Source organism: Lissotriton vulgaris, chromosome 8 (genome assembly GCF_964263255.1).
Source record: "Lissotriton vulgaris chromosome 8, aLisVul1.2, whole genome shotgun sequence".
Taxonomy (NCBI): Eukaryota; Metazoa; Chordata; class Amphibia; order Caudata; family Salamandridae; genus Lissotriton; species Lissotriton vulgaris.
This window is the reverse complement of record NC_141696.1, coordinates 107,435,604-107,447,571: the sequence shown is the minus strand read 5'-3', so window position 1 is coordinate 107,447,571 and position 11,968 is coordinate 107,435,604. Positions and strand designations below refer to the sequence as shown.

At 47.7% G+C, this 11,968-nt stretch overlaps 1 long non-coding RNA gene across 1 annotated transcript in view; it reads right to left on the bottom strand.

The window, feature by feature from the left end:
- Positions 1-1,748: 1,748 nt before the first annotated feature.
- Positions 1,749-11,968, bottom strand: part of LOC147693551 (uncharacterized) — a 34,216-nt gene continuing 23,996 nt past the window's right edge. The window contains exons 3-4 of the long non-coding RNA XR_015299259.1: positions 10,994-11,210; positions 1,749-2,056 (exon numbers count right to left, since the gene is read on the bottom strand). This is a non-coding gene — a long non-coding RNA (uncharacterized LOC147693551). The remainder of the gene's footprint in view (positions 2,057-10,993; positions 11,211-11,968) is intronic.

Below are 11,968 nucleotides of genomic sequence, written 5' to 3'. Positions count from 1 at the left end.
CTGGACTACGGAAACACCCTTTACGCCGGAACGACAGCCAAACTACAGAAAAAACTCCAACGCATCCAGAACGCCTCAGCCAGACTCATCCTAAAAATCCCCCGCCAGGCTCACATTTCCGGTCACCTAAAAGACCTCCACTGGCTCCCCATCAACAAGAGAATAACGTTCCGTCTCCTCACCCACGCACACAAAGCCCTCTACAACCTAGGACCCGAATGCCTCAACACGCGCCTGTCCTTTTACACCCCCACCAGCCAACTACGATCGTCCAATCAAGCCCTCGCCGCTATTCCACGCATCCAAAGATCCACCATGGGGGGAAGATCCTTCTACTACTTAGCGGCCAAGACCTGGAATTCTCTCCCCTCCGACCTCCGCCTTACACAGAACCACCTCTCCTTCAGAAAACAACTAAAAACTTGGATATTCGATAAGTAAAGCACCTCCCCTCCCTCAAGCGCCTTTAGACCCTCTGGGTGAGTAGTGCGCTATACACATTTTTGAACTTGAACTTGAACTTGCATAAAATGACCGATCAGATATCATGTTGGCTGACCTTACTAATATTACTGGCTGGTAGAATAGGACTCAAAGATGTTGCTGCTCTCTAAACTACTATACATTTTCATGAATATTCCGCTGCTGCTCTCTAAGACTTTCTTTTGGTAGCTATGAACTCATTTTATCAGACTCACATGGGCAAGCAAACGACCTTGGATCAAATGAGAGACGCTAGTGCAGCACTTTCACAGCATGGGCTTCAAGGCTCCAGAACTGTTTTATCTCTGTGCTCAAGCACCATATGCACACTACTGGTTTCATCCATCCACCTCACTTGGGCTTGCTCCACTGTATACTCTTATTGGTAGGAAGTCCTCACCCCGCTAACTGTGATGATTGAATTCAAGGTTCTTTGGGTCCCAATGTTAACTATTCTGGGATGGGGATGGGAGATACCTGCTGTAGACAGGAGATACACTGCCCTGGCATTACTACAGGTGAAGAGGTTGATAGCGCAGAGCTGTTTTAAGGCATGAGTAAAAGTGGGCCCTGGACCAGGGTCCGAGGCTTTTAGGGGGCCCCCTGATAGAGCTAACTCGGTTCTGCAGAGAGTCTTACCCTGATGACCTTTAATAATTTTTAGATCGTTTTAAATACCGTTTTTATTTAATTTATTCGTAATATGGGTGATGTATGAGTGGCTGTTGCAGACAGTTTGCAGAGAAATGCTGTATTTATATTTCATCCAACATCCATAAAGGAAGTTTCTTTGAGATCAAAACAGGATCTCACATATAAATACATTTAAAATTTGGACGAGTGCGACTGTGCACTGGCTGAAACCAGACCAGAGAGAGCACGAGAGCTGAAATTGGTTCATAAATTCAAAATGAATCCAAACAGGGCCCCCAAAAACGTGTGGCCCTGGGCCTCCAAAATCCTAAAGATGTCCCTGGGATAGCAAGCTGCTGGGGCAAAGGAGGACTTCCAAATACAAAGATTGTCTTCCCCTGCTCCAACCCCCCTTCGCCTGAATCTCTCACCTTGCCTGCTTTTCCTGTTAGTATTTGTGCTTATTGTTTATCTTGACCTTACAAGTAACTATGTTGCCATGCTCTAAGAACTGTGTAACCTTTGCAACGATGTAACCTGTAACTATGATCTGATGCTCTTGTAAAGCGATCCGATACCTCTGGGTCTAGCCAGCGCTATATAAAACTTTTAAAATATATAAATAAACAAAATTTAAAAAGATGCTTTAATATAATATAATGAACAAGTCGACATCTATGACAAACTGCGACCCCTACAAAGTCCCGCCAAAGGAATATTTGGGGTCCACTTAAAACGCTCCTGGAATCTGTACCACTGCAGGATCGCCGAGCTGGGAAGTTGATGATATAAACAAGCCCACTGTGGCAATGGCTATCGCCACGTGGTGGTTGTGGCGAAGGTCGGCTGGAGACACAATGGGAGGCGGGATGGACCAGCACACGACCCTACACTGTGTCCAGTCTTGAATGCAGTCTCTGTCATCTGTTTACAGGTTGTACTGTAAATAAGTACCATAATAAAAAAAGAACATTATGCACATGGCTTCCTTATAAAGGGTCACAAATTAATACATTTCAGCTCAACAAATAAACACCACAGTGAAATGAATTCTGTTCCAATTATTTTATGAAAAGGAAAGAAATAAAAGAAAAACATGCGCATAGGAAACTAGTTGGCGGAATTTATTAGCACATTTTCTTTCTGTCACTGTAAAATGAATGCCTTTGCAGGCTGACTTCGGCCTAGTCATGTCAACTGAAACCTGGTTATGCTATCCAAATGCATTTAAATCAAGCATGATTGTCTTTTATTTGAAAATGCAGTGACACTTGTAGCCCCTCTAAACCTGGAGTAAGTGGAACGAGCGACACCCAAGAAAACAGTCTAGACTTATGACATCCCTAAACCCAGGGCTTTAAGTGGGCCGGGTCTCACCGGTGTTGAGCACCGGCAGTTTTTTAAAGGGGGCCTCGAAACGAATCTCTATCGTGCTCTGTTTTATGCTGTGGCACACGCGGTCCCTTTTTTCGGGACTGCAGTGACAGCAGGCACATCGATGTACGCGTGCTCACTTCTCAGTAGTGGAGAAGTTTTTATTTAAAACAGATTTTATTGATTTTTCTTACCGAGTTCAAATGCCTCACACATGTAATCCTTCAGTATACAGTAAACCTGCAAGACCCATCTGACAGTTGTGATCACAGCATAACATTGCCTCGCCTCACATTAGCTAGTCTAACCCACCTGCACTTTCAGCGTGAGGAGTGCTGCCTTTCCTGGGTCAAGAGTCATATCTAAGCTGTCATGTGGCATAGTCCTGCGGGGCTCAATCGAGTTGCTCCTCGCTTATACAAGCACTATCGGCATCCATTCATCAGATCAGATAACAAAGAAAACAACCCCCCCTCAACATGATCCCCCCCTCCCTGGTCCTCACCCCCCTCGGCCCCACCACCCTCCTTCCCTCAGACATGTTGCTTCCCTAACATTGCGCTTATTACTCATTATGTATTCCGCACACTCCATTCGATTCCTATGGCAGTAGCCCATGTCCCACCTGGGAGGATGCGCTCAATTTAGTGATCTCTCTACCCACTTTCTCACCCCACTACCTGCGGCTGAGGTCCCATGCAGCCAAGGGAGGGTGCAAAGCCGGAGAGATCAGTCATCATCGTCAGTCGGCTTTTTAGGCAAATCTGTCATCGCCACCCAGGCTCTTGCTGTGTCCCACAATTTGTCATTGTCAGTTCTCTGTGCTAGTTGGAGCCGGAGGGTCCCCTCACAGTCCGCCCACTTGATGAAGTCTCTGAGCCAGCGTGCAGTACTGGGGGCTGTGACCGCCTTCCAATGGCTAGTGATTTCGCGCTTGGCTAGGACCAACCCCAAATCCAGGTACCTACTGGTGGATTTGTTGCGGGCAGTGTGGGGAAACCAGTGCAACAGGCACACCCCTGGAGTATGTTGCAGGTCCCTTTCCGTTACCTCTGTCAATTTGGCTATTACCTCTCCCCAGTACCCCTGAAGCAGTAGACAATCCCAGAACATGTGCATGAACGCTGCATCTTCCAGTCTGCATCGCAGGCAGGCAGTGTGGGAGCCAAAGAATTCATTAATTTTGGAAGCAGTGAGATACGCCCGATGAAACACGTAGAATTGGATGAGTTGGAATCTCGCGTTTCGGGAGCACTTCCATGCCCGTTCCATCAGCATTTCCCAAGGTTTAGGCTCTATAGGCGTTCCCAGGTCAGCCTCCCACTTAGTGCGCAATTCTTCTAGCGGAGTCCTCAAGCCCTGCGTCAGTCTCCGATACAAACACGAAACCGCCTTAATCTTACCCGCGGAGGTGACCACATATTGGCACGGAAGGAAGACCCGTGGTTCCTCCAACCCTTTCTTCCAATGTTTGCGCACAGCAGCCGTCACGGCCGTGTGTATAAGAAAGTCCTGAGCAGGCAGTTCGTGCCTTTCCATGAGATCTTGAAATGGTAGAAGCAGGGCTTTAAGTGGACCGGGTCTCAAGGGGTCTGAGCACCGGGAGTTTTTTAAAGGAGGCCTCGAAACGGGTCTCTATCGGGCTCTGTTTTGAGCCCTGGCACAGGCGGTCCGTTTTTTTCCAGACTGCAGAGACAGCAGTTTACTGTCCCTGCTGTCCGGAAAAAGTGCGCAAAACAGCCAGATAGAGACCCGTTTCGAGACAACAAGCACATGGATGTGCTCTGTCCACACTGCTCACTTCTCACAAATGGAGAAGTTACGGCATGACGTGATGCCAGGTGAGCTTTGTAGGGGAAGGGAAATCCTTTAGAGAGAGTCATTTTCTCTCTGGATTTCCCTTCTCTTTCGAAACGCAAGAGCAGCAACATTGTGGTAGGGTCACTAGGGCTTTAATTGGAAGCTTTTTCAATATTATATATAACAAGATATAGTTGCAGCTTATTTATCTTATGCAACTAATAACCCTTGACAAAGCCAATAGTCCTTACTTGTTGTAGGTATGATGTTACTTGTTGTATCACATATCTGGATGCAATGACAGAAACAGCAAAATACAAGTTGGGCGGCACACTATACTAAACACAGATTTTTAGCGCAAGTGTTTAAAAGCCACGCCCCTAATTAGTGGCCACGCCCCTTTGAGAGACCCCCCAGTTTTTTCATCCCACTTAAAGCCCTGGGTAGAAGTGTACCATCTTCGTACAGATCTCCAATGGTGGAGATCCCCAGCTCCTCCCATTCATGTAGCCGCTGCCAATCCCCTCAGTGAGGGAGCTCCACGCAGAAACACACCGGAATCTCGGGCGTATATGCCGGACTCCCTTTATTGCGTCGTAGGGCCCTATACCAACATTGCCTCAAGACCCAGAACTCTCTAGACATCTACCTTTCTTGCACCGGAAGCCGTAGCAGAACCCGAATCAAGTGGCGAAGCTCTAAGTCCCTGCCTCTCTGATCTATCTCCATTCCCAGTTTCCCCGCCATCCGTTGAGTGAACCATTGGAACTGGGCCGCATGATAGTAACCCTCGAAATCAGGAGCTGCAAAGCCCCCTTCCTGTCTTGAGCGCATCATAGTAGGTAGTGCCACTCTACGCCTTCCTGATCCCCATAAGAAGCTCGAAACCATGGAGTTGAGTAGTGCAAATTACTTCCCAGGTATCCAAAGCGGCCGAGTAACAAAATAATAAAGTAACCGGGGGAGGGTTATCATTTTTAGTAATGCCACTCGTCCCGCAACCGACAAAGGTAAAGACCCCCAGAAGTCAAGGTTACTCTTGGTATTTCGCAGGGCTCGTCCTATGTTACCCTCAAATAAATCAGCTTGCTCATGGTAAATTCTAACCCCCAAGTATGGTAAGCAACTGCCTTCCCATCTCTCATCAATCCCCTCAGGAGGATCGCCTCGTGCTTCACGCATCGGGAACAAACATGTCTTGGCCCAGTTAACCTTGAGCCTTGCGACCCGCCCCAGTCTCTCCAGCAACGCCCGGGCTCCACGGAGCGCATCAGTAGTATTGGCATGGAACATCAACAAATCGTCTGCGTATAGGGCAATATACTGTATCCGACCCATCACTTCTAGGCCCCTGTAGTGTCCCCCTGTCCGCGCTCGTGCCACCAGCGGCTCCATTGTCAGGGCGAACAGGAGAGGAGACAGCGGGCAGCCCTGTCCACGGCACACACAGACGAAATTGCCCCCCCGTCCGAACCCTGGCCGTCGAGAGGGAGTAGAAAATATTCGTCCAAGCCACAAACCCCTCACCTAAGCCAAAGGCCCTCAAAACCCGAAACAGGGTTAGCCACTCTAGGCTGTCAAAGGCCTTTCTGATGTCTATGGATAGTACACACACCTTGTTGTCTCCTGCAGCCGACTCTGAATATTCATTGCCGTGTTTTGGGTAGGGATGAACCAAGACTGGTCCCCATGCACCAGAGTCGTCATGTGCACTATCAGGCTCAGGATCTTATAACCAATGTTTAACATCGCCAGGGGGAGATACGCTGTTCGATCCCACTCCGGCTTACCCGGCTTGAGGAGCGGTACAATCACTGCCTCTCTCGTCGAGGTGGGCAGATATCCCATCTGTTTCGTTCGGTTATAAAGAGACACCAGCTGCGGAGCCAGCACATCGATATAAGTGACGTAAAACTCCGACGGCAACCCGTTGGTGCCTGGGATTTTGTTCTTGGCCATGTGCTTAAGAGCTCCTGGACCTCACCCAATTCTACCGATCGGCCCAGACTCTCCGCCTCTTCTGCTTCAATCTGAGGTAATTCTATATCCGGGAAATCCCCTTCCTCCAGTTCTCTGGGGTCCAGCGTGCTACAATAAAGGGTGGAATAGTAATCCAGGAACTGCATGTTAATGGCCTGCTGCCCAAAGTGGGTCGTCCCCTCCTTGGCCCATATTTCGAGGATTTGCGTGCCCCTGCGCGCAGGATTCGCCAACCAGGCTAGGAGCGCACCTGACTTATCGCGCTCTGCGTGCGCCCACACCATGTAGGCCCTGTAATCAAAGCACCTCAGCCTCTCCAGTTGCGTTGCCAGCTCTTCCTTCGCCCTCAGGGGCCTCTCTTAAATGTCCTCCCGTCCTGGTCTCTCCCTTTCCTTCCCCCGGAGCCGTTTCTCTGCCTGCTGTACCTCACTCAATAGAGTTCTGTGAACTCCCATGGCTTCCCCAATGCACCGCCAGCGTATCACCACTTTGAATGCATCCCACTCATTGTGCAGACTGGAAGAGGCGCCCATGTTGTGCTGGAAGTAGTCCTCCATGGCAGTACCTATGGCGGTTCGGAAGACCTGATCCTCCAAGACCTCCGGCCGGAGACGCCAATTAGGAATCGCCGTTCTAAACTGAACCCAGTTCAGGACCACCAACAGGGGGTTGTGATCAGAGGCCGTCCTAGTCAGATATTCACTCATCGTAATCATTATATGGACATCAGGGGAGCACAACACCGCGTCAAGCCTGACATGCAACTCATGGACTGCGAAAAAATAAGTAGTCACGCTCTCTGGGGTGATGGGTCCTCAAAGTATCTGTAAGCCCCCAGCTCCACTGCCAGTCCTGACTTCTGCTATTCTACGAGTAGGGGTGTCAGGGAGTGGTGGGTGGGAACGGTCCAGGTCTGCGTCCGTCACACAATTAAAATCCCCCCTTAGTAGCACAGGGCCCGTTAGTACCCCCGACAATTTCTGCGAGAGCTGTGTAAAAAAGGTGGACTGTTCGACATTGGGGGCATATATGCTTCCTAGGGTAATGCCTCGCCGATCTAGTCGCCCCGTGACCACAGTAAACCTGCCCTCAGGATCAATCACCTGTCTCACACTTTGAAATGGTACGCCTGCCCGCACCCAAACTAATGTCCCCTGGCATAAGCCGAGTAAGTGGTGTGAAAAACCTGCCCTCTCCAGCGGCGTTGCAGTGCCACCCCCTCCGCCTTCGTCAAGTGAGTTTCCTGAAGCAATGCGATTTGCACTCCCCTTCTTACTAAGTAGGCGTGTATTTTGTGTCGCCGACACATAGTGTGTATCCCCCGCACATTCAAAGTCATAACTTTAAGGCCTATGGAGGTGCCCATGGATCCAACGCATGCACACACTTGTCTAAACCCGCCCTGGCGACATGTCTGACCCCCCCATCCCACCCAACACTCAAACGTCCCCCAACTCCCACTCCCCAGGACAGGCACGCAAGAACAGGTTCCCATCCAAACAAAACTGCTCGTTGCTAGAACCGTAACTAGGAGTTTATTTATTTATTTATTTTTGCAATTTGTTAAGCGCGAAAGAATACCCGTAGGCGTCTAGGCGCTAGCTATGTCACCTAATTTTCCCCAAGAGGCTCATAAAGATTGGTAGTCATTGATTAATGATCGAAAAGCCACGTCTTCAGTCCTTTGCGTAATTGCACAAGTGAAGGGCATATCCTGATGTGCTGCGGCAAGGTATTCCATAATTTAGGTGAGGCGACTGAAAAGCGACGAACACCCCACGAAACTGTTTTTAGATCGTGGGACCACTAGTTGGTTAAGAGTGGCAGATCGAAGCTGTCTAGCCGGTTTATAAGGTATCAGCTGATCCTTAAAATAATGTGGTCCTTGATCATGGAGTATCTTATATACTATACAAAGTGATTTAAATTTGATCCGATTACGGATAGTCAGCCAATGGTATTTCTTGATGGTATCTGATATAGGCGATAACTTGGGTGTTCTCGAGAGCAAGCGTGCTGCTGCGTTCTGTATTGTCTGAAGCTTATTAGTTACCCTGACCTGGGCGTTTAAAAATAGTCCATTACAATAGTCAAGGGAAGATAACACTAAGGAACTAACCAGTGTTTTGGTGGCTGTATCAGGCAAAAACGGGATGATTTTTCTGATCAACCTTAATTGTGATGGGCTGTTGCTGCTACCTTGTTCGCATGTGCCACAAAATTGAGGTCCCCATCAAAAAATACTCCCAGGTTCCTATCCTTGAGGGCTGGCCTGGGGGGGCTCCAAAAGCTGAAGGCCACCAGGTTGCTGACCAATCTGGAAAAATGGGTCCAAAGATAAGCACCTCCGTCTTTTCGGAATTAAGCTTAAGCCAGTTAGCTGCCATCCACTCTCCGATTGCTAGCATTCCACGTTGGAAACGCTCTGCCACCTCAAGTCCGTCGTCTTTGATGGCCAAAACCAGTTGTGTGTCATCAGCGTAAGAGGTTATGCTCATCCCGTATGCTTTGATGACATTAGCAAGGTCCGACACATAGATATTAAATAGTGTCGGACTTAGGGATGAGCCTTGAGGAACCCCACACGGTAGTGACAGCTTGACAGATTGGTATGGGCCCAGGGTGACAGCCTGTGATCTATCAGCTAGGAAGGATGCAATCAGATCTCTCGCTGTAAGGTGAATGCCTTTCTTTTCGACACGGTCGACCAGGATCTTATAGTTGACTGTATCGAAGGCCGCCGATAGGTCCAACAGTACAAGTACTGCTGTCGCTCCTTGGTCTCGAATTGCCCTGATATCATCGGCGGCCTTGATTAAGGCGGTTTCCGTGCCATGGTATCTTCGAAAACCAAATTGTGATTCATCCAGAAGAAGATGTTTCTCTAAGTGCTCGACCAGATGTTGATTCATGGCCTTTTCAATCACTTTGGCTAAGAATGGAAGGCTTGCAATAGGCCTGTATTTCTTTAATTCAGCCTTATCAAGACTTGCTTTCTTCAACAAGGGCTTCACCAGCGTATTCTTTAAGGAGTCCAGGAAAGTCCTGGAGGCCAGTATAGAATTACAAACTGAGGTAATAACCGGGATGAGTGTGTCCATCACCGGCGGAAGAACTGAGAATGGACAAGGATCTAATGTCGATCCGGTTTTAATAGAGGAGACAATAACCTTTATTTGATCTACAGTAAGCGCCTTGAAACTGGTCAAAGCTTTGTCCAAAGGCAGATCAGAGGGAGCTGATATTGTAGAATGCGGGGTAAAAGCCTGGTAAATATCATTAACTTCAGAAAAAAAGAAATTGGCCAATGCATCACAAAGTAATTGGGAGGGGGTGGGGTAAGATCGGAGGCATTACCTGACAATGTTCTAGTAATGTCATATAATTGCCTACTTGAGTTTTTGGCTTTTTCTATTTGATCCGAAAAGAACGATTTTTTTGCTTCTGTGTCTAAGCCCCAATGTGTCCAGGTCCGTGACAAGAGCCTGTGTGTCCCTATCATCTTCTTGCTCCAAATAGAAATTCATGTCACCCATGACAGTAAAAGACTCTTCCGTGACTAACGATTCCATTATTGTACTTAGACTAGCTAGAAACGCGGTCCTTGTGCCTGGCGGTCGGTATAAGAGTATTCCCTTAAAGTTAGAAAGGGCAGTAAACTTGATGCCAAACTGCAAGGCTTCGCATGCGGTAGCTGGAAAGGATGATATTCTAACGGAAAACCGTTCTCGAGCTATGATTGCCAGTCCGCCTCCTTTTTTCCGTACCCTGTCGGTGAGCCTTGTAACCCTGAGGTACGGCAATTACTAAGTCCGGGTCTGACGCGTCATCCATCCATGTCTCGGTAATAAACAGGACATTTAAGTTGTTATCAATTATAAGGTCCGCTATTTCCTGCCTGTGTTTACATGCTGATCGCGCATTGATAAGAGCCATAAGAATGTCCGTTTCTCTAAGAGGGGTTTGTGGCTTAGGTTGGATGTTATGATTATTAATAAAAATCATAGTGTTGCAATCAGAGCATGTGATATTAGCATTTTGTATTAAGCTTGTTGGATCATGCAATATACAGCGAGAAGTGGGAAGTGATCGAAGCTCTGTCAAGGTTGAACGGGAGTAAACCAACCTGTGATCCAATGGAGCCAGGCCAGGGGTCGTGGCCCTAGGCCCGGACTCGGCGCGGACGGGCGCAGACGGGCTTGCCTTTGGCGCGCCACCGGCGCGCCCGGGAAGACATGTTGTATTTATGCATGTCTCCTGGGGATTTAGAGGAGGGTGGGAGGCGTCCAACAACTGGAGCGCGACCCTTTCCTCCCAGCAAGATGGCGTCTGAGGTGGTGTTATGAGTACCTAAACACCTTACCCCCTTTTCAACCTGTTATGCTTTGATAACGTGCTGGAATGCTTTAATTGAACATTTGCTTTTAGCAATGCTTGTTGTTTCACTACTTGGGCCTTTGGTAACGTTTGTCCTGTTGAATGTAGCAATGCTTGTTTTCATTGGGTGTTGGCTCGTAGGCTCGTAGATACTTAAAAGATGAGCCGGCACGTTGCACATGTGTTCAACCGTAACTCGGCAACACGTGGAAACCGACGTCAGCAGTAAGGCTATAAAAGCCCTGCCTGAGACCTGAGAGACGCTTCGCTTCGAGTCGTCAGCGTCACCGCAAGATTCCAGCCACTCTAATCCCTTTCTTCCCCCTCTCCCTGCGTGTACCCTCACCTGAAGCCTTCTCGAGCAACACCCTCCTGAGCAGCGGAGTTCCGGAGCTTCCTTCTGATCTTCAGCATCTTCTTGTCGGAGCCCCGAACTTCCGGTTGTACCATCGGAGCCCTTTTCCTCACCAGACTTGTCCTCCTTCTAAGGCTTCCCCCGAGAACAGACTTCCGGACCAGAAACGCAACAGTAAGCCTTTTTAGTTAGATAGAGAGGAACAGATCTAGCAAAAGAAGGAACAAACCTTGGTAAAAACAAATTGCAATCTTGGATTATTTACTGACAATTTGATGCAGAACTAAAAAGAACAAACCTTGGTAAAAACAACTAGCAATCTTGGGTTATTTACTGACAATTTGTCTTGAGAGAAAGACTTTGGTTCAACAAACTAATGTAACAGTGACATTTAACTGTTGCCATTGAGAATGTTATTGCAGATTATAACAGTGGACATTTAACTGTTGTCATTGAGAATGTTATTGCAAGGTATAACAGTGACATTTAACTGCTGCCATTGAGATTGTTATTACATGTTGTAAGCAGGCATTTTGCAGGCATTACGAAGAAAACCTTTGACTAATCTTACGTTTAAGGGATTAAGAGAAAGCAGTTGGTTGTGTAGTTTCTCGTTTTCTCTTCTTTTCAGAATCCCTACTCAACGCCAGAACTTTTATCGCAAGGTAGGGAAATACCAGTTGTGCATGACTGTTCACTGTACTAACCCGCTCATTAATCAGTTAAACGCAGTTTGTAGTGCATTGCTATTGTTGGCAGTATTTGATGCTTAATCACTGTATTGTTTCTGTAGGTAACAAGTTTACATTGAAGGACGCTATTACCTTGCAACTACGAAGTATATGAATGGGTTTTTCCTAGTTTGGGTACGTTATTTGATTAAGTCAAGAAAATACAGGAAACAGAAATGTTTAGTTGAATTGCTAATTAAAGTGATGTTGTGTTGTCAATAATTCAGCTACAGCA